General features: G+C 40.5%; 2 long non-coding RNA genes across 3 annotated transcripts; both read left to right on the top strand.

Annotated features, from left to right (window-relative positions):
• Positions 1 to 42: 42 nt before the first annotated feature.
• On the top strand, positions 43 to 5,012 carry LOC137096700 (uncharacterized). Its single transcript, XR_010909625.1, has 2 exons — positions 43 to 206; positions 4,143 to 5,012. It is a non-coding gene; the product is annotated as an uncharacterized lncRNA (long non-coding RNA).
• A 2,885-nt stretch (positions 5,013 to 7,897) lies between these two features.
• LOC137096699 (uncharacterized) lies at positions 7,898 to 15,623 on the top strand. Of its 2 annotated transcripts, XR_010909624.1 has the most exons (3): positions 7,898 to 8,066; positions 13,289 to 13,346; positions 14,936 to 15,623. It is a non-coding gene; the product is annotated as an uncharacterized lncRNA (long non-coding RNA). The 2 variants fall into 2 exon arrangements; XR_010909623.1 differs by lacking the exon at positions 7,898 to 8,066 and having other exon boundaries at positions 10,907 to 13,346.
• Positions 15,624 to 16,868: the final 1,245 nt, after the last annotated feature.

The raw sequence follows: 16,868 nt of genomic DNA, 5'->3' as shown, positions 1-16,868 counted from the left end.
CTCTTCTGAGTTGGCGAAGAGGTATTTGCGCAGGCGCACTGCCACGAGGGCGAGGGAGGGGTTAAAGCACGCATGCGCAGTCATGCCCAACGCCTTGTCTTCTCGGTTTTTTTGGACTTCAACTCCCAAACGCCTCAGAGGAGGGATCCTCGGAGATGAAGTCCAGGCAAGAATGGGAGGGAAGGAAGGGAGCCAGTGCTGGTCTGGTATTGAATATCTTCTTGCTTTTTCTCTCAATACAGAGAATCAAAGTGATTCACAATGAAAAACATTACAGCTTAAAGTATACAATACTAAAACAGTATTGTTGTATACTAGCTGTCCCCTGCCATGCGTTGCTGTGACTCAGTCTGTATTGTATTGTGTATTGTGTGTATATATATTTCTATATATGCGTGTATATATATATTTGGGTGTGTATATGTGTGTGTGCATATGTCTGTATAAATATGTGTGTGTGTATATATATATATATATATATATGGATATATTTGTGTGTTTATATGTGTATATTTATATTGTGTATATGTGAGTGCTTGTCTGTATGCATCTTTGTGTGTATATAAGTGTGTATATATGTGTGCATGTGTATATTTGTGTGTGATAATGTGTATATGTATTTAATCCTCTTCGATTCATCACTTACGCTTAAGGCTCAGGCGTCGGCGGTGTCCGGGAGGGCTTTTGCACAACTGAGACTTGTGCGCCAGCTGCGACCGTACCTCGCAAAGGCTGATTTGGCCGGGGTGGTCCATGCCTTAGTCACCTCTAGGTTGGATTACTGTAATGCGCTCTACGTGGGGCTGCCCTTGAAAACGGCTCGGAAATCCCAACTGGTTCAACAGGCGGCGGCCAGGATGTTAACTGGCACTCCTTACAGAGAGAGGTCAACCCTCCTGTTTAAGGAGCTCCATTGGCTGCCGTTTATCTACCGAGCCCAATTCAAGGTGCAGGTGCTTACCTACAAAGCCCTAAAAGGTTTGGGACCTGCCTACCTGCGTGACCGCATCTCCGTATATGAACCCACGCGCTCCCTCCGTTCATCCAGAGAGGCCCTGCTCACGATCCCACCTGCGTCGCAGGCTCGTTTGGTGGGGACGAGGGACAGGGCCTTCTCTGTGGTTGCCCCCCGACTTTGGAACACCCTCCCCAAAGACATTAGACTAGCTCCCATGTTGGCAGTCTTTAGGAAGAACTTGAAGACTTGGCTATTCCGATGTGCCTTTCCTGAATAGGATAACCTCCAGCACTTCGTCCCAGAAGCACTTTATTAGAGCTTAAGACTCTCTGCACATTGCACTTGCCCAGAATCCCAACAGATCACCTCTTACACCCAGCACTTTTTAACCTGTACCCTTCATTGGCCCGGCCCTGGTTTTATTGCGTAATAGTGTAATGTTTTGTTTTTGTTATTGCTTTTAATTTGCTTGCATTGTATTGTTATTGTCTGTTGTTGTTCGAGGCCTTGGCCTTTGTAAGCCGCATCGAGTCCTTCAGGAGATGCTAGCAGGGTACAAATAAAGTTTAATAATAATAATAATAATAATAATAATGTGTATATATATATGTGTGTGTGTGTATTTGCGTGCATGTATATGAGTGTGTGTATGTATGTATGTATGTATGTATATATAGTGTAATTTTGGGGGTTTTAAGTCCATTCTGCTGGGGAGGGGGTTGTGTGTTTGTGTGTGTGTTTTTAGGGATTATGAACACTTGTTGAACTGTTAGGTGTATTGTGTCCAAATTTAGTGTCAATTCGTCCATTTATTTATAATCTATATAAATAAAAAGGTAATGTTCGTTTGTGGGATTGAATTATGGCAATCCCACAAACGAACATTACCTTTTTATTTACATAAATTATAAGTTGTATTATATTTGATAAAGTATTATTATCATATAATATGATAATAATATTGTATTGCACATTTCTGGTTACACAGACTATTGCTGGGGCAAAGAAGCTTCATGTCTTGGGGAGACATGAAATATAAAAACAATTTCGAGACCCACCTTAGGCAATTGAGGACACACTATTCGCCTCTTAACTTTTACACTCTGCTGTCTGCTTTCCAGGTTTGAAAATATTTTGTAGTGCTACTCTCATTTATTCCCCTGTTGATCTAGAAGTTCAGTTACAGAAATCCTATTTAAAAGAGTGGTCCTTTGATGTCCACAGAGATTTGGTTCTAGTAATGCATTGATCACAAAATCTGTGGATGCTCAAATCCCATGATATTCCAAGGCTAATTTAGACTGCACTTGTCATGTTGAAATTCAAACATATTTCCCAATTCTGTGTATGATTGTCTAAGCTAGATAGTGAAGCAAGCTGATAGGAAGGGAATTCAGCTGAAATGTGGTGCTGGAGGAAAGTTCTACACATACCATAGCCTGCCAAAAAGACAAATAAATGGGTCATAGAGCAAATCAAGCCTGAAAACTCTCTAGAAGCCAAGATGACTAAACGGAGGCTGTCATACTTTAGCTATGTCATGAGAACACATGACTCACTAGAAAACAAAAAGCAAAATATAGGCAGCGGGAAAAGAGGAAGACCACATTCCACATGAACAGACTCAATCAAGGATGCCATGGTCCTGAGTCTGTAAGGCCTGTGCGTAACTGTTGAGGCAGAGTGACTTGGTGTTCTCTCATTCATAGGATCACTATAAGTCAAAAGTGAATTGACAGCAGTTGACAACAACAAAGTAGATACCTCAGAGATGGCTGATCCATCAATGTAGTACTTGGCATACAAAAAAATATCAAATTTTGCCTTTTTTCTGAATATTTGGGAGCTGTGATTGCTTAAATCCATAGACGTAGAACCTACAAATATAGGCTAACTAACAGTTTTGAGAAAGAGATTACTTATAAAGTCTTTCTGCTGAATCTTCTGCAGAAAGTGGAGTAATATAGAATATGCTGCATAGGCAACTTTTTCAAGCAGAAAAACCCCTGTTTGGAGACGCACAACCCAAATTGCCACTGCTTCTCCAGATATTTTGACCTAAAAATATGTCTACAATCCTTCACATGGCTAGTGGTAAAGGATTGTGAGAGTTATAGTATGAGACACATTGAATGTATTGGGGCAGATGTATTTTACCAATTGCTAGTGTTCTGCCTCTTTTAATATTTTTGGTTATTTATTTATTTATTATTTATTTACTTAACTTCTATACCGCTTTTCTCAGCCCTCAGGCGTCTCAAAGCGGTGAACAACATCGATACAAAACATCACGAGACAAGTATAGGGCAATTAAAAACAATTGTAACATAAATCATTAAACATCAGTATAACAATCATTAGCGCCTCAACAGTAAAATCAGAATCCAGTCTCATCATCCATTATTCCGTATTCCTATGTTCAATTACACTGTTTAATCAAATGCTTGTTCGAACATCCAGGTCTTCACTTTCCTCCGAAACGCCAGCAGGGAGGGGGCCAATCTGATATCTGCAGGCAGGGCATTCCACAGCCGAGGGGCCACCACCGAGAAGGCCCTGTCTCATCCCCGCCAAGCGTGCTTGTGATGCAGGCGGGACAGAGAGCAGGGCCTCCCCAGATGATCTTAGTGTCCTAGTCGGTTCATAGGAGGAGATGCGTTCGGAGAGGTAAGTAGGGCCAGAACCGTTTAGGGCTTTATAGGCTAACGCCAGCACTTTGAATTATGCCCGATAGCAAACTGGTAGCCAGTGGAGCTGGCGCAACAGAGGAGTAGTATGCTCCCTGAATGCCGCTCCTGTTAGCAACCTGGTTGCTGAACACTGGACCATTTGAAGCTTCCGAGCAGTCTTCAAAGGCAACACCACGTAGAGAGTGTTGCAGTAGTCTATACGGAATGTAACCAGAGTGTGGACTACCGTGACAAAGTCAGAATTCCCAAGGTATGGGCACAGCTGGCGCACAAGTTTTAACTTTGCGAATGCTCCCCTGGTCACCGCTGAAACCTGGGGTTCCAGGCTCAGCGACGACTCCAAGATCACACCCAAGCTGCGAACCTGCGTCTTCAGGGGGAGTGTAACCCTATCCAACACAGGCTGTAACCCTATGCCCTGTTCGGCCTTACAACTGATCAGGAGTACCTCTGTCTTGTCTGGATTCAATTTCAATTTGTTTGCCCTCATCCAGACCATTACAGCGGCCAAGCACCGGTTCAGGACCTGAACAGCTTCCTTAGTAGCAGGTGGAAAGGAGTGACAGAGTTGGACATCATCCACATACAGATGACACCGTACCCTGAAACTCCGGATTGTCTCCCCCAGCGGCTTCATATAGATGTTAAACAACATGGGAGACAATATTCATCCCTGTGGAACCCCACAAGACAATGGTTTTGGGGCAGAACAGGTGTCCCCCAGCAACACCTTCTGAGATAGACCCTCTAGGAAGGACTGGAGCCACTGCAGAACAGTGCCTCCAAGGCCCATTCCCGCAAAGCATCCCAGAAGGATACTGTGGTCGACGGTATCGAACGCCGCTGAGAGGTCCAGCAGAACTAACAGGGACACACTCCCCCTGTCTAGCTCCCGCCGTAGATCATCCACTAAGACGACCAAGACTGTTTCAGTTCCAAAGCCAGACTGTCAGTTAGCCCTGACCAATTACATACAGCCATACCCCTTATGCACCTATTATTACACCATACAGCACACTCTTGTAAATCAGTGTGAAAATCATCAGGCGTTTATCGCACCTTATGTGTGTTAAACTGCAGCTCTTAAAAATGTTTTAGTGTTGACTGCTGATGGGAACTACAGTCTATTGCCATTTATTAGGAGGCTAAGTGATTCTAACCATACTATTAATAATAAATTAAGCCATTGCCATCATTTTTTCTCCCTCTTGTGCCTCACCCAGCATTACAATAACATGCAAAACACATAGAAAGATTTTCTCAGCCTTGTAATACTGCTAATGTTTGTCATTGCAACCTGTGGAGATTTTTTCTTTGTTTTGTACAGCAACAACTTATGTAATAAAACAAGTCATGTGCATTGAGCCCCCCACATTCCATAAGTGTATAAACTCCCCAGCTCTTCCTCTTTTCTTTTTTTTAGCTATGTTGATGTGTGTGAAAGTGGAAACACCTCCTAGCTATGACTCCTGCTTGAAATAGAAGCCCATACTTTAATTTTGTCTCCCTCTAACACTGCATGCTTTGAGATTTCTCTTTTAGCTTGGAGAAGAATAGTAATTCTTTGAGACTTCAGTCCTGGGGGCCTTGCAGAGCCAAGTGACTAAGTTGTGTTATATTCTAACTAAAGCTGCAATGTTGTGGATTTAAACACCATGAAACACGGTGGAATGAAGGTACATAAGAAGATATTGTCAATCCCTCAGAATTCACAGAAGGACCACAGAGTTTATTTCTTTATTTATTTACAGCTTTTATATTCCGCCCTTCTCACCCCGCAGGGGACTCAGGGCGGATTACAGTGTACACATATATGACAAACATTCAATGCCAATTTTGACATACAACATATACAGACATGGACAGAGGCTATTTAACTTTTTCTGGCCACCAGGAGAGTTGTTGCTTTCATCGTCCATCTGTGACACTGATGAAGGACTTCCGCATTCCCCGCACGCTTTTTGTTGGAGTGCTTGCTGGAGTCTTTTTTTATGGCCTCATAAATTAATTAATTTAGCCTCCCCACAATTTAAGGTGGTACCTTATTTTCCTAATTGACAGATGCAACTGTCTTTCGGGTTGCAAAGGTCGACAACAGGCTACACAATTGGTTGGAAACCCACTCCAACCCAGGCTGGCTTTGAACTCATGACTTTTTGGTCAGAGTGATCTTAATGCAGCTGACACTCAGCCAGCTGCGCCACAATCCCAGTATGTTGTGTGTGCTTCTGCTTCAGTGAAAGTGGGAGCAGTATACATACTGCTTTTTTGGAGATAAACTGCGGAGCTGTTGGCGTTCATTGGCTGAAACCACTGACTTTGGAGGGGTTAAATCACTAACTGCAAAAAAGGTGACAAATATTGGGATCAACCTAGTGCCAAGGGCTCCTGAGCACTATAACTGGCATATCCTCTGGCAATGGGCAGTTTTTTTTTCAGGAGAATGGCTTCACAACCAAAGTGTATTGAGTGTATTGAGAAAGCAGCTAGCCATGTATGACCGGGAACGAAACTGAACTGGATATGTAGTATCTACTTGTTTATATGATTATTCCAGAACTATGTCTGGGAGTTCCCTATGCAGTTAGACTTTTGGCTCCTGAAATGGAGTCATGGAGCAAGGACAGTTGACTAGGCATGCTGAAAATTATTCATATTTGTCAATCATAGATTGAGCATAAGCCAATGGTGCAAAGAAGGCAGATACTATTTTCACCAGAATTAATAGTGTAATAGTTTCCAAGTTAAGGAAAGTCGCTATTGTGTCCCTTCAAGTTGACAACTCTTACTAAGATTTTTTCAGGGGCTTGCCTTGCCTTGCTTTGAGGCTGACAGAATTTGACTTGCATTGGGCCAAGTCTAATGGTTTTAAGTTACAAGAGGGTAAGTTTCTTTTGAACATTAGAGGTTACAATTTCATATGTGAAGACTGTTGGAAATTACAAGCTTCAGGCTTCCTCTAGTAATTTGTTTAATTGTTGCTTACTTATGTATGTTCTGGTATGCAGCTTTCTTTCCTTGCTCTATGTTTTCCGGAAAAGTTGTGGGAGGGGCTGCAGACCACATGATCCACTCTGAGACAAGCACAGACTTCTTTGGACTTTGGGACTGCTCAGATTGCAGACTTGCAAACACTTTCCTGCTGTTTATTATAAGAGAAATGTTCTGACCGGATGGCGCAGAAATTATCACAAACATATCTGTAACTGACTGATAAGTTGTGTACCTGTGTTTTCTGAACTCATGAAGGTCGTGAGTAAACCAAATATGCTATTTGTACCACGGTCTACTTAATTTTGTCTCTTGACTGCATAATATAAAACAAGTTGTTTTATGGGAGAGTAGATATATTTTTGGGCACTGAAAAACACTACTGAAGAACTGCTATTTTATGCACTGTCATATTCTCTGTTTCCTAACAGATCAGAGACAACAGATTATTCAGTCTAACAACTGAAATCAATTACTTTGCATAATTGCATTTGGTTGTATACCATTTGAGAAGATTCTACTCAAACAGGTTTTTGGCTCTACTCTGAAAGATTATGGTCTCTAAAAGGTTCTTTAAAAGACAGGAGGATTTTTTTACATGGTGAAGTCATGAGCAGCAGCTGTCAGCTGTGCAGGAAGAGACTTCCCTCACTATATAGGAGTAATTAGGCACTCACAATCTATCTTAAACTTGGATTTTCAAGCCCAACAACACAGCAAGATAGGTCTTGTCTATGTTATCGAAGAGGGTGGAGTTAGATAGTATCAAATTACATCTTACATAAAGCTGCCCAATACACACGTAAGAACATTTCCCAGGGAATATGAATTTGCTGGAAATTCCCAGTTTTGAAAAAAAGGCCCAAATTCTTCCTGTGGAAAATGAAAACAAAAACTCATGGCCTGAACAGATAATGAAAGATTTTCTCTTCAACATAGAAATAACAGGCTGTGGAAAATTCAGCTGATCATACTGAAAGTCTTACTTAGACTTTAGTTCAGTGCACATTAATCCCCTGCTTCTCAACTTCTGTAAAATAGAGTTATATACAGTAACCATAAAATAATATGTTTCCCATCCAATTTCCAAAGAGAGTAGGTGCTTTTTGCTTCGGAAAAACCCAGCCAAAGTATGTTTCACTTGACTATGACATTTTAACCGAAGGGGAATTCCAGCCCTTGAATAACTTCCTGTGTGTCTGACTGGCAGACAGCCAGATCTCTGTATTACTTGTATTGTACTTACTTGTATTGTACTTGGCTCAGTACAATACAAGTAAGTGAAAGACTAAGAATGTTTTTCTAATTGCAGAGTTATTGGGATAAAACAAAACTGAAAGAGGGAAAAGATACTTAGAATAAAATCAAGCAACTGAGATGGAGGAACAATAGAAAAGAGGAAAAAGAAAAAAATGCCTTTCTTTAAGGTAACTGAAGACCAAAGCTGCAGTAACTGTGCACCCTTTCCACTGATTATATATCCCGAGTTCTTTGTTATGTTGTTGTTTATTCATTCAGTTGCTTCCAACTCTTTGTGACCTCATGGACCAGCCCACGTCAGAGCTCTCTGTCAGCCATCGCCACTCACGGCTCCTTCAAGGTCAAGCCAGTCACTTCAAGGATATCATCCATCTACCTTGCCCTTGGTTGTCCCCTCTTCCTTTTCCCTTCCATTTTCCCCAGCATTATTGTCTTCTCCAAGATTTCCTGTCTTCTCATTATGTGACCTAAGGACTTCATCTTTGCCTCTAATATCCTTCCCTCCAGTGAGCAGGCAGGCTCACTGGAGGGTATCGACTGGTTTGATCTTCTTGCAGTCCAAGGCACTCCCTGAATTTTCCTCCAACACCAAAGTTCAAAAGCTTCTGTCTTCCTTCACTTGGCCTTCCTTATGGTCCATGGTGCTGTCTCTACTCTTCACTATTTTATCGAGATTAGTCATTAGTCATTGCTCTCCTCCAAAGAAGTAAAAGTCTTCTGATTTCCTGGCTGCAGTCTGCATCTGCAGTAAACTTTGCGCCTATAAATACGAAGTCTGTCACTGCCTCCACATTTTCTCCCTCTATTTGTCAATTATCAATCTGGTTGCCATAATCTTGGGATTTTTTATGTTTAACTGCAACCCAGCTTTTGCACTTTCTTCCTTCCCCTTGGTTATAAGGCTCCTCAGCTCCTCATTTTCAGCCATCAAAGTGGTATCATCTGCATATCTAATGTTGTTAATGTTTCGTCCAACAATTTTAACTCAAGCCCCATACGTCGCATGATGTGTTCTGCATACAAGTTGAATAGGTCCTACTCCTTTCCAATCTTAAACCAGTCTGTTGTTCTGTGGTCTCTTACTTTTGCTATTTGGTTGTTATACACATTCCTCAGGAGACAAAGTGGCTTGGTATCCCCATACCACCAAGAACTTGCCACAATTTATTATGATCCACACAGTCAAGGGCTTTAGAATAGTCAATAAAACAGGCATAGGTGTTTTTCTGAAACTCTCAGCCATTCTCCATTATCCAGTGGATATTGGCAATATGGTCTCTTGTTCCTCTGCCTTTTCTAAACCCAGCTTGTACATTTCTCAACTCTCTCTCCATGTATTGCTAGAGTCTTCTTATTTAAGAAATATGTATAATGAAAGGCACCCTCACTGAAACACTGAATGTAGATACATTTACAGTGTCCCTAAGGTGTAATGGCACTGTGGTTTGAACCACAACATAATGTATGCAGTAGTGAAAGTCATTACAAAATCTGGTGATGAAGAGCAGTGTAGCCACAGTGCATAAAGGGCATTAGATGCAGCAGTAACACTGTTGGATCTAGAGCAGCTAAATGTGTATCGAACAGCATGAAGTGAATACAGGCAGTCCTCAAGTTACAATAGGTTCTGTAGATTTGTTCTTCAGTTTAAATTGTATGTAAGTTGGAACAGGTACATTTTTTAAGTGTAACTCCAGCCAAAAATATATAGCATTTTCGTTTTAGATACCATAGGGAAGGGTTAACGCCCCATTGGTGTTTGTTTTGCTATCTGTACCCCATAGCACTTTTTTTCCCTGTGATAATTGGATTTTGAAAAAATTGGCTTGCTGTGGATACAAGAAATAGCAAGAAAGTTTCAGTTGGCGAGAAAGCTTCGGTTTTTCCCGTGATGACTCTTCCAGGAATGAATTTCCCTTCCTAGGGGTGGATTTCTCTCACTTCTTGTTGCCTCTCACCCCCGTTCTTAACTATGAGTTGTTTGTAAGTCGAATGTTTATAGCTCAGGGTCTGTCTGTATCATGTTAAAATGATAGGTAGTTGTTTTCACTTTGCATTCAGTTTTAAAATAAATTACATTCTTTCTGATTAAAGCCAATTTTGCATAAAATATTTGCATACTTCTAAATCTATTTTCCTACTGGACAAACTGTCCGACTGCACATTAGAAAAGTGCTTGTGAGATCTTCTGATCAGCGAGAGAAAATATGTTTAAGTTAATACTTTGGACAGAGGAAGTAGTGACTCCTTTTCCCCTTGCGTTGACCAGCGATGGGATTGAGAGGCCATGCGTTATTTCCATTAGTGCTCAGAAATAAACATGGTTCTGGCTAATGTCTCCCACAGCAGTTAGGAACTGTGAGAGCTGCTGGAGGACCAAAGTTTGGGAACTACTGAGGAGGGTTGATGTGGTTTTCTATACCTTAGACTGGCAATTATCATGACCATTATTACTGTCACCTTGGCCAGAGTTCGGAAGCAGAAGGGAATGAGTTTGCTCATCACTAAATAACAGTTTGATGTTGCATATTGAAGTGCAAAAGAGCACCTTCATTCATTAATACATTTCTCCCCATGATGAGAAATTGCATTTTATTATTGGTTGTTGGTCTTGATTTCTGCTTTATATATTATTAAAATGTTGTTTTATTATGTTTCATACTGTTGTTATGTATCTTAATGTGTTATATTTTAACTGTGTTGATCGGGCTTGGCCCGATGTAACCCGCCCCAAATCCCTTCAGGGAGATGGAGGCAGAGTATAAAAATAAAGTTATTACTATATTATAAATAATAAAGCATATAACAGCATAAGTTGCTACAGATCATAACGTGAACTATCCTCTACACAAAACTGCTGCTCAACATAGTCACCATCAATTTGTACATATTTGCACCACCGTCTAACCCAGGCATCAAAACCATTTTGGAAAAATCCAGTGACCAAAAAGACAACCTACATTGTTTCAGATTCAATGACTTGAATGATTTTAAAACAGTTTTGTTTCAGATTCAATGACTTGAATGATTTTAAAACAGTTTTAAAATCATGGATTACGAAGCAAAACCCTGAATTTTTCCAAAATGGTTTCGATGCCTGGGTTAAACGATGCTGCAAATGTATACAAATTGATGGTGACTATATTGAATGATAATTTTGCATAGAGGATACTCAAGCAATGATCTGTAGCAGCTTCTGCTGTTACATGTTCATTCATAACGTTTTTATGACACAGGAGGCAAAACATTTAGACCCACCTCGTATATGATGTCATACTGAAGGGCATTCCAGTAAACTGACTAACAAGACTGATTACTGGCAATATTTCTGGCTAAGAAACACATTTGTTCCCATTATTGGTAAATACAGAAAAAGAAGAAGTTATTTCAGAATTGGATCTTCAATTTTGTCACTATCTGGTTTCCAACCTAACCCATTAAGGAAAATTATTACTTCATCTGCAGTGTAACTTCCCTGGTAGAGGATGTGACACCAAGGCATCTTTGCCTGAGATGAGAAGTTCATCTACATTGCAGAACTGAAGAGGTTTGATGCTATGGTATCCTGGGGCTTGTAGTTTTACAGGGTATTTGGTGCCTTTGCCAAAGATTGCTGGTGCTTCACCAAACTACAAATCGCGAGATTCCATAGCATTGAGTCATGAAAGTTAAAGTGGTGTCAAGCTGCATTAATTCTTCAGTGTGGATGCACCCCAGGATCTGGAGGAGGGAATTGTAACATATGGGCCCATGTGAAGAAATACAAGAGTTTGGGGGAACCTTGAGGAGTCTCAAAAACATACCTCCCGAACCTTATACTGACAGTTGCCACGACATCTCAAGGACTGAGAAAACTTGACAGAACATATAAGAGTCAAATGTTGATTCAAGAAATATGAATAGACTTCCAAGAATCTTGGCTTCCCTTATGAATTTGGTTACATACACTATCCCACAAATGTATGTCTACCCTATATTGTAGAAGGGCAATTTTAAAATATGCCAATAGAATTTCTTTCTAACTTTTTAAAGGAAGCTCCTAGGAATAATTAAAGCAATGGTATTCCCCGTAGTAACCTATGGATGTGAGAGCTAGAACACACGGAAGGCTGAGCGAAGGAAGATAGAAGCTTTTTGAACTTTGGTGTTGGAGGAAAATTCAGAGAGTGCCTTGGACCACAAGAAGATCAAACAGTCCATACTCCAGGAAATAATGCCTAGCTGCTCACTAGAGGCAAGGATATTAGAGGCAAAGATGAAGTCATTGGGCCACATAATGAGAAGACAGGAAAGCTTAGAGAAGACAATGCTGCTGGGGAAAATGGAAGGAAAAAGGAAGAAGGATCGACCAAGGGCAATGTGGATGAATGGTATCCTTGAAGTCTGGCTTGATTCTGAAGGAAGTGGGGGTGGCTATGGCCGACAGGGGGCTCTGGCGTGGGCTGGTCCATGAGGTCACGGAGAGTCGGAAGCGACTGAACAAATAAACAACAAACAACTAGGAAGTGTAATAATCCGTTTTGCACCTTTTCACATCACAACATTACTGATCTGTTTCTAGGGTATATTTGTTCCATTACTCACCAAATGCAAACCTTACCTTTTCTAACACTGGTTATGATACATAAGTAAGATAAGGGAAATGTCTCTTCAAAAAGAAAAAAAGAGGGAGCATGTGGTGTTTGCATATTGATGAAAATGGGGTCCCTTAGAAGAACATGATTTGGTTCATTTGGGAGGTACAAGTCAAAAGGTAGGATAATTGTCCAAACTAATTCAAATGAATTTATAGTGTAAATATTGGTGTTTTAGTCACACAAAGCACATGACCACCAAAAATTGCCCTGGGAAGATTCAGTAACTATCCTCATTAGGGAAACTTATGCCTGGGGTTCATTTTTAATGAATACTTAATACTGAAATGAAAAGTCACAACCACATAGTTTCAAAAGTAATTTATTGTCACACCCACACCCCCAAAGAAACAAGAATTAGACACAGATTTAGGAATTTTCTGTTGTCTGTCTTGCATAGTAGGCAAACCCCCTCCTACAGAAATGAACCCCAGGCATAAGTTTTACATTGATTTAAATAATGATAAATTGTCTTTCCCACAGGGGAATTCCTGTGCATAAATCAAAACTAAATAAGAATAAAGAAACTGATAATGCCTCTAGTGTGAGAAGTCCTGAGAGGCCATTCATATGATGGCTTTTGAAAATGACTTTGGAATTTAACACTGTGGAGTTTCTGTTTTACATTTTTGATAAGAGAGAGAAAGATCATTTGCCAACCCAGTGCTTTCTCTAATCTAAACCAAGGTTTAACATTTATAGTTACCATGACCTATGAATTTTCTCCTGTCGATTGCTTATCTGTTCCATTACAGTGTGGCAAGAACTTTCCTCCTTTCATGCTGCTGAGAACTCAAATGGAATATTATCTTAGTAAGTAAATATTGAGACCTTGACTGAAGGCACATCAACACTATAGTCTCAGTACGGTTTAGAACCACTTTAACACATGGTTCAATCCTGTAGAATCACAGGAGTTGTAGCCTTATAAGGTCTTTAGCCTTGTTTACCAAATAGTGCTGGTCCCCCAACAAACTTCAACTCTCAGGATTCCATGGTCTTGAGCCATAGCAATTAAAATGGTGTCAGACTGCATTAACTGTACAGTGTACATGTAGCTGGAGTCCTCTGAAACCAAGAAAGGAAGAGGCCAATTGTCAATGTCCATGGGAATTTGCAAACACATGGAAGCACAGTATTAAGATAATCTCTCCTGAAAGGGCTAAGATCTTCAAAATGTGGTACAAAGGCAAACCACTCTCTTTGTGACATGCTTTGAAGGTGCTCAAATCAAATTTCTGGAAATGTAAATGAAAAGAACGGAGATCCTCCCTAAAGTTCTCTATTGGAGTCACCTTTGCAGAATTCACTTCCTTTGCAGATTACTCAAACGAGTACAGTTGGCCCTCCACATTGGTTGGTTTGACTTTTACAGATTTCAGTATACAAGGATTTGATTGAAATGTTCTCTCTAAAGATCTCTAGGTCTTCCAGAGCAATGGACAACATTGTATGGACAACAATTCTGAATACCCCCTCCAATCTGCAAATCCATGGATTCCATATAAAGTTGCCCTGGTAGAAAAAATACAAGAGCAAACATAGATTTTACCATGTGCTAAGCACAACACTGATGTATAGGCATAACCTGATGCATGACCACCATTTTGAAGATCCCAGGCTTGCTTTGACACTCATTTGTTTGCCACATTATAAAAGGGAATTATTTTACTACACCATTGTATATAATGGGACTTGATCATCCGAGGATTTTGGTATTCACAGTGCAGTTCCAGTCTCTTTTTGTTTTCTGTAACTTTTAGATAGTTGGCTTAAGGACTCCTTTATTTATTCCATTTAAAGGTGCCCTGAAAGTCTTTTTTTAATTGAAGAACTGGAAGAGGAAGTTCCAAAAATAAATGAACCAGATTTCATCCATTGGTTTCGTTTCACAAAAAGTCCTCTGAGCTCTAGGGAAAACAAAGATAACATTGTGCAGCCAATTTTAGACATCCAAAAGAAAGTATGATGTTGTGGCAATATTGAGTGCATTTCTTTGTACTTTTTTATTTTAGTTATTTTAAAATGGAAAGCTATTTGAAAGAGTGAATGGGTTTATTGTTAATTAATACAATCCCATGTGGCAGGATGTCTCCAAGCCTTTTGGCTGAACCTTCTTTGGAAGTTGAAACTTATGAAGTAGTTTTACATAAACAATGTGGTAATATTTCCTTATATTGTACTCAGTACTGATACACATACATGCACACACACCTGTCTCACACCATTGTTTTGTGAGATTGTGGGGTGGTGCCTCACAACAAGTGAGTGACTATTATTTCTATATAAGGACAATTATTAAATGCATTATTTTGAATATACTTAAAACAGTAGGCCAATTCATAAAGGTGTTTTGTTGTTTTTCATGTCCATTAATTTCTTGTTTTCATTGTCTGTTTCAGGCCTGCACAGCCTGAACTCCCAGAAACCCTAGCCAACTTGTCCAATGTTCAAGAATTCTGGGAGCTGAACCATGAAACACCTGTAGGGCGACATGCAGTGCAGGCCTGATCTATTTAGGTGAAGCATGCTTTATTCCAATCAATTCAGGCTATTTTCCTGACATCAAGAATGGCTTTCCCATGGCTATATTAACCAGATAATTAAATTTACTTTGTCATTCCATGCAGTTATATTTTGACTGTGAAATCTACAATTTAGAGATTTTTTCTAAAATGAGGGTAGATTGCTGCTACGTGTGTTTAGTTGTCCTGTGCATAATATTTCATCACAGCCATGTTAATATTCAGTATTTCCATTAATATCTTGATTTATAGCAGCAAAACAGATACAGGTCAGGATACCCGAGTCTTCACCCTTATGTGTTTCAACAAATTCGCACATGCTTATAAAACATGTCCTGATGGGTGTGACAGCTTTAACAGCACAGAAGTGAAAGGCTAGTTTCTACTGTGATGAAGAAAGATCACAATCACACTCGGAGCAGCAGAAGTCCTTTTTTTCAAACTGCTGTCAAAGTGCTCTAAATATTTCTACATTTTTGCATTGGGTATGTCAGTTCTTTGCAGGGCTATCTCTGCTGACATTCTCTCTGGCCATTGAGAACAAAGCCTCTGATTTTCACTTCAACCTGTCTGTGTCTCATTTGGCCTTTTGGGTAGCTAGAATGCCAAATGTAAGTAGCTGCACAAAGGATTGGTGGTCCAAACACAGGCTCCTGTTGTCCTCTGCACACCAGGGTCTATGGGGCCAATAGAGATGGATTGGCCCCAGAGATGATGGGTGATTCCTCTATAGTTGAGATGATGCCCAGGAAGACTGCTGAAGGGAATTCCGAGTCATGAGGTGCTGACAAAAGGTCATGAACGTCTTGCGGGGTAGTTTCATACTCCAAATGATGTTTTTCATACAAGGATATAAATGGGAATACAATAGGGATCCATGGATAGTGGGGACTTCCAACCAAGGGAACCGGGGCACCTATGGGGGAAGGAGTTGGTATAGGTTCCATTTGGATGAATTATAAGTGAATTATAAGGGAAAGAGAGGGAAATAGCCCCACTCCAAGGGGCGGGGGGGGGGGGGGGCGTGTGGGCCATGTAGCCACCAGGGCCAGCTGCAGGAGGCGAAAGTGGGAGAGAAAGGCACAGGAGACAAGAATAGAGGATAACGTACTGCAGTGCACCTTTATTGCAAGGGTAATATTCGTGATAAACTGAATAAGGGAAAGAATGTTGCAGAAAGTATCCTGGGCCAGCTCCACTCCAATAGCCTGAATTGATTGGAATAAAGCATGCTGCTGGGCCTCTCCATACCTCTGGATGTTTGCAAAATGGTTTTCATAAAAATAAAAGGCTTGTGCCAGCCGTGGCTTGTCCCCACTGTCCCTTGCGAGATAATTTAATATAATTTGACCCCAGGGGAAGGGGTCCATGGTCGACAACATGCTTTCATTCAGCCCTTTCCACTTCATTGGGGAGCCTTTAGAATTCCTGAATTCTTTGAGTAAAAATACACCCAGAGAATTCTTTTTCTTCCCCTCCATTCCTGCTGTTCCTGGTACCATGTCATATGGAAGGAGAAACATGGCTGGAGATGAAGAAAAAGGAAGTAAGAAGATAAACCTTTCAGTTGACAAGAGCTGAAGGGGACAAAAGGAGGTGCTTTCCTGAGTCCTTGTTTCCCTTGAAAAAATATTTGCATTTTTCTCTCTTCAATGATGTGGAGTATGTGTGTCTATCTTTCCTGGTTAGTATGCAAAAATCTTTGTTGAGGTCACTCTTATGTTGTCAAAAGGTTTACACAAGGTTTAGTTATTACAACTTATTTTACCAAAGAATTATAAACTAATGTGGATGTCTTGCCAGAGTCTTT

The sequence above is a fragment of the Anolis sagrei genome, chromosome 3 (assembly GCF_037176765.1).
Source record: "Anolis sagrei isolate rAnoSag1 chromosome 3, rAnoSag1.mat, whole genome shotgun sequence".
Taxonomy (NCBI): Eukaryota; Metazoa; Chordata; class Lepidosauria; order Squamata; family Dactyloidae; genus Anolis; species Anolis sagrei.
The sequence above is the reverse complement of the archived record's forward strand: the minus strand, read 5'-3'. Positions and strand labels throughout refer to the sequence as shown.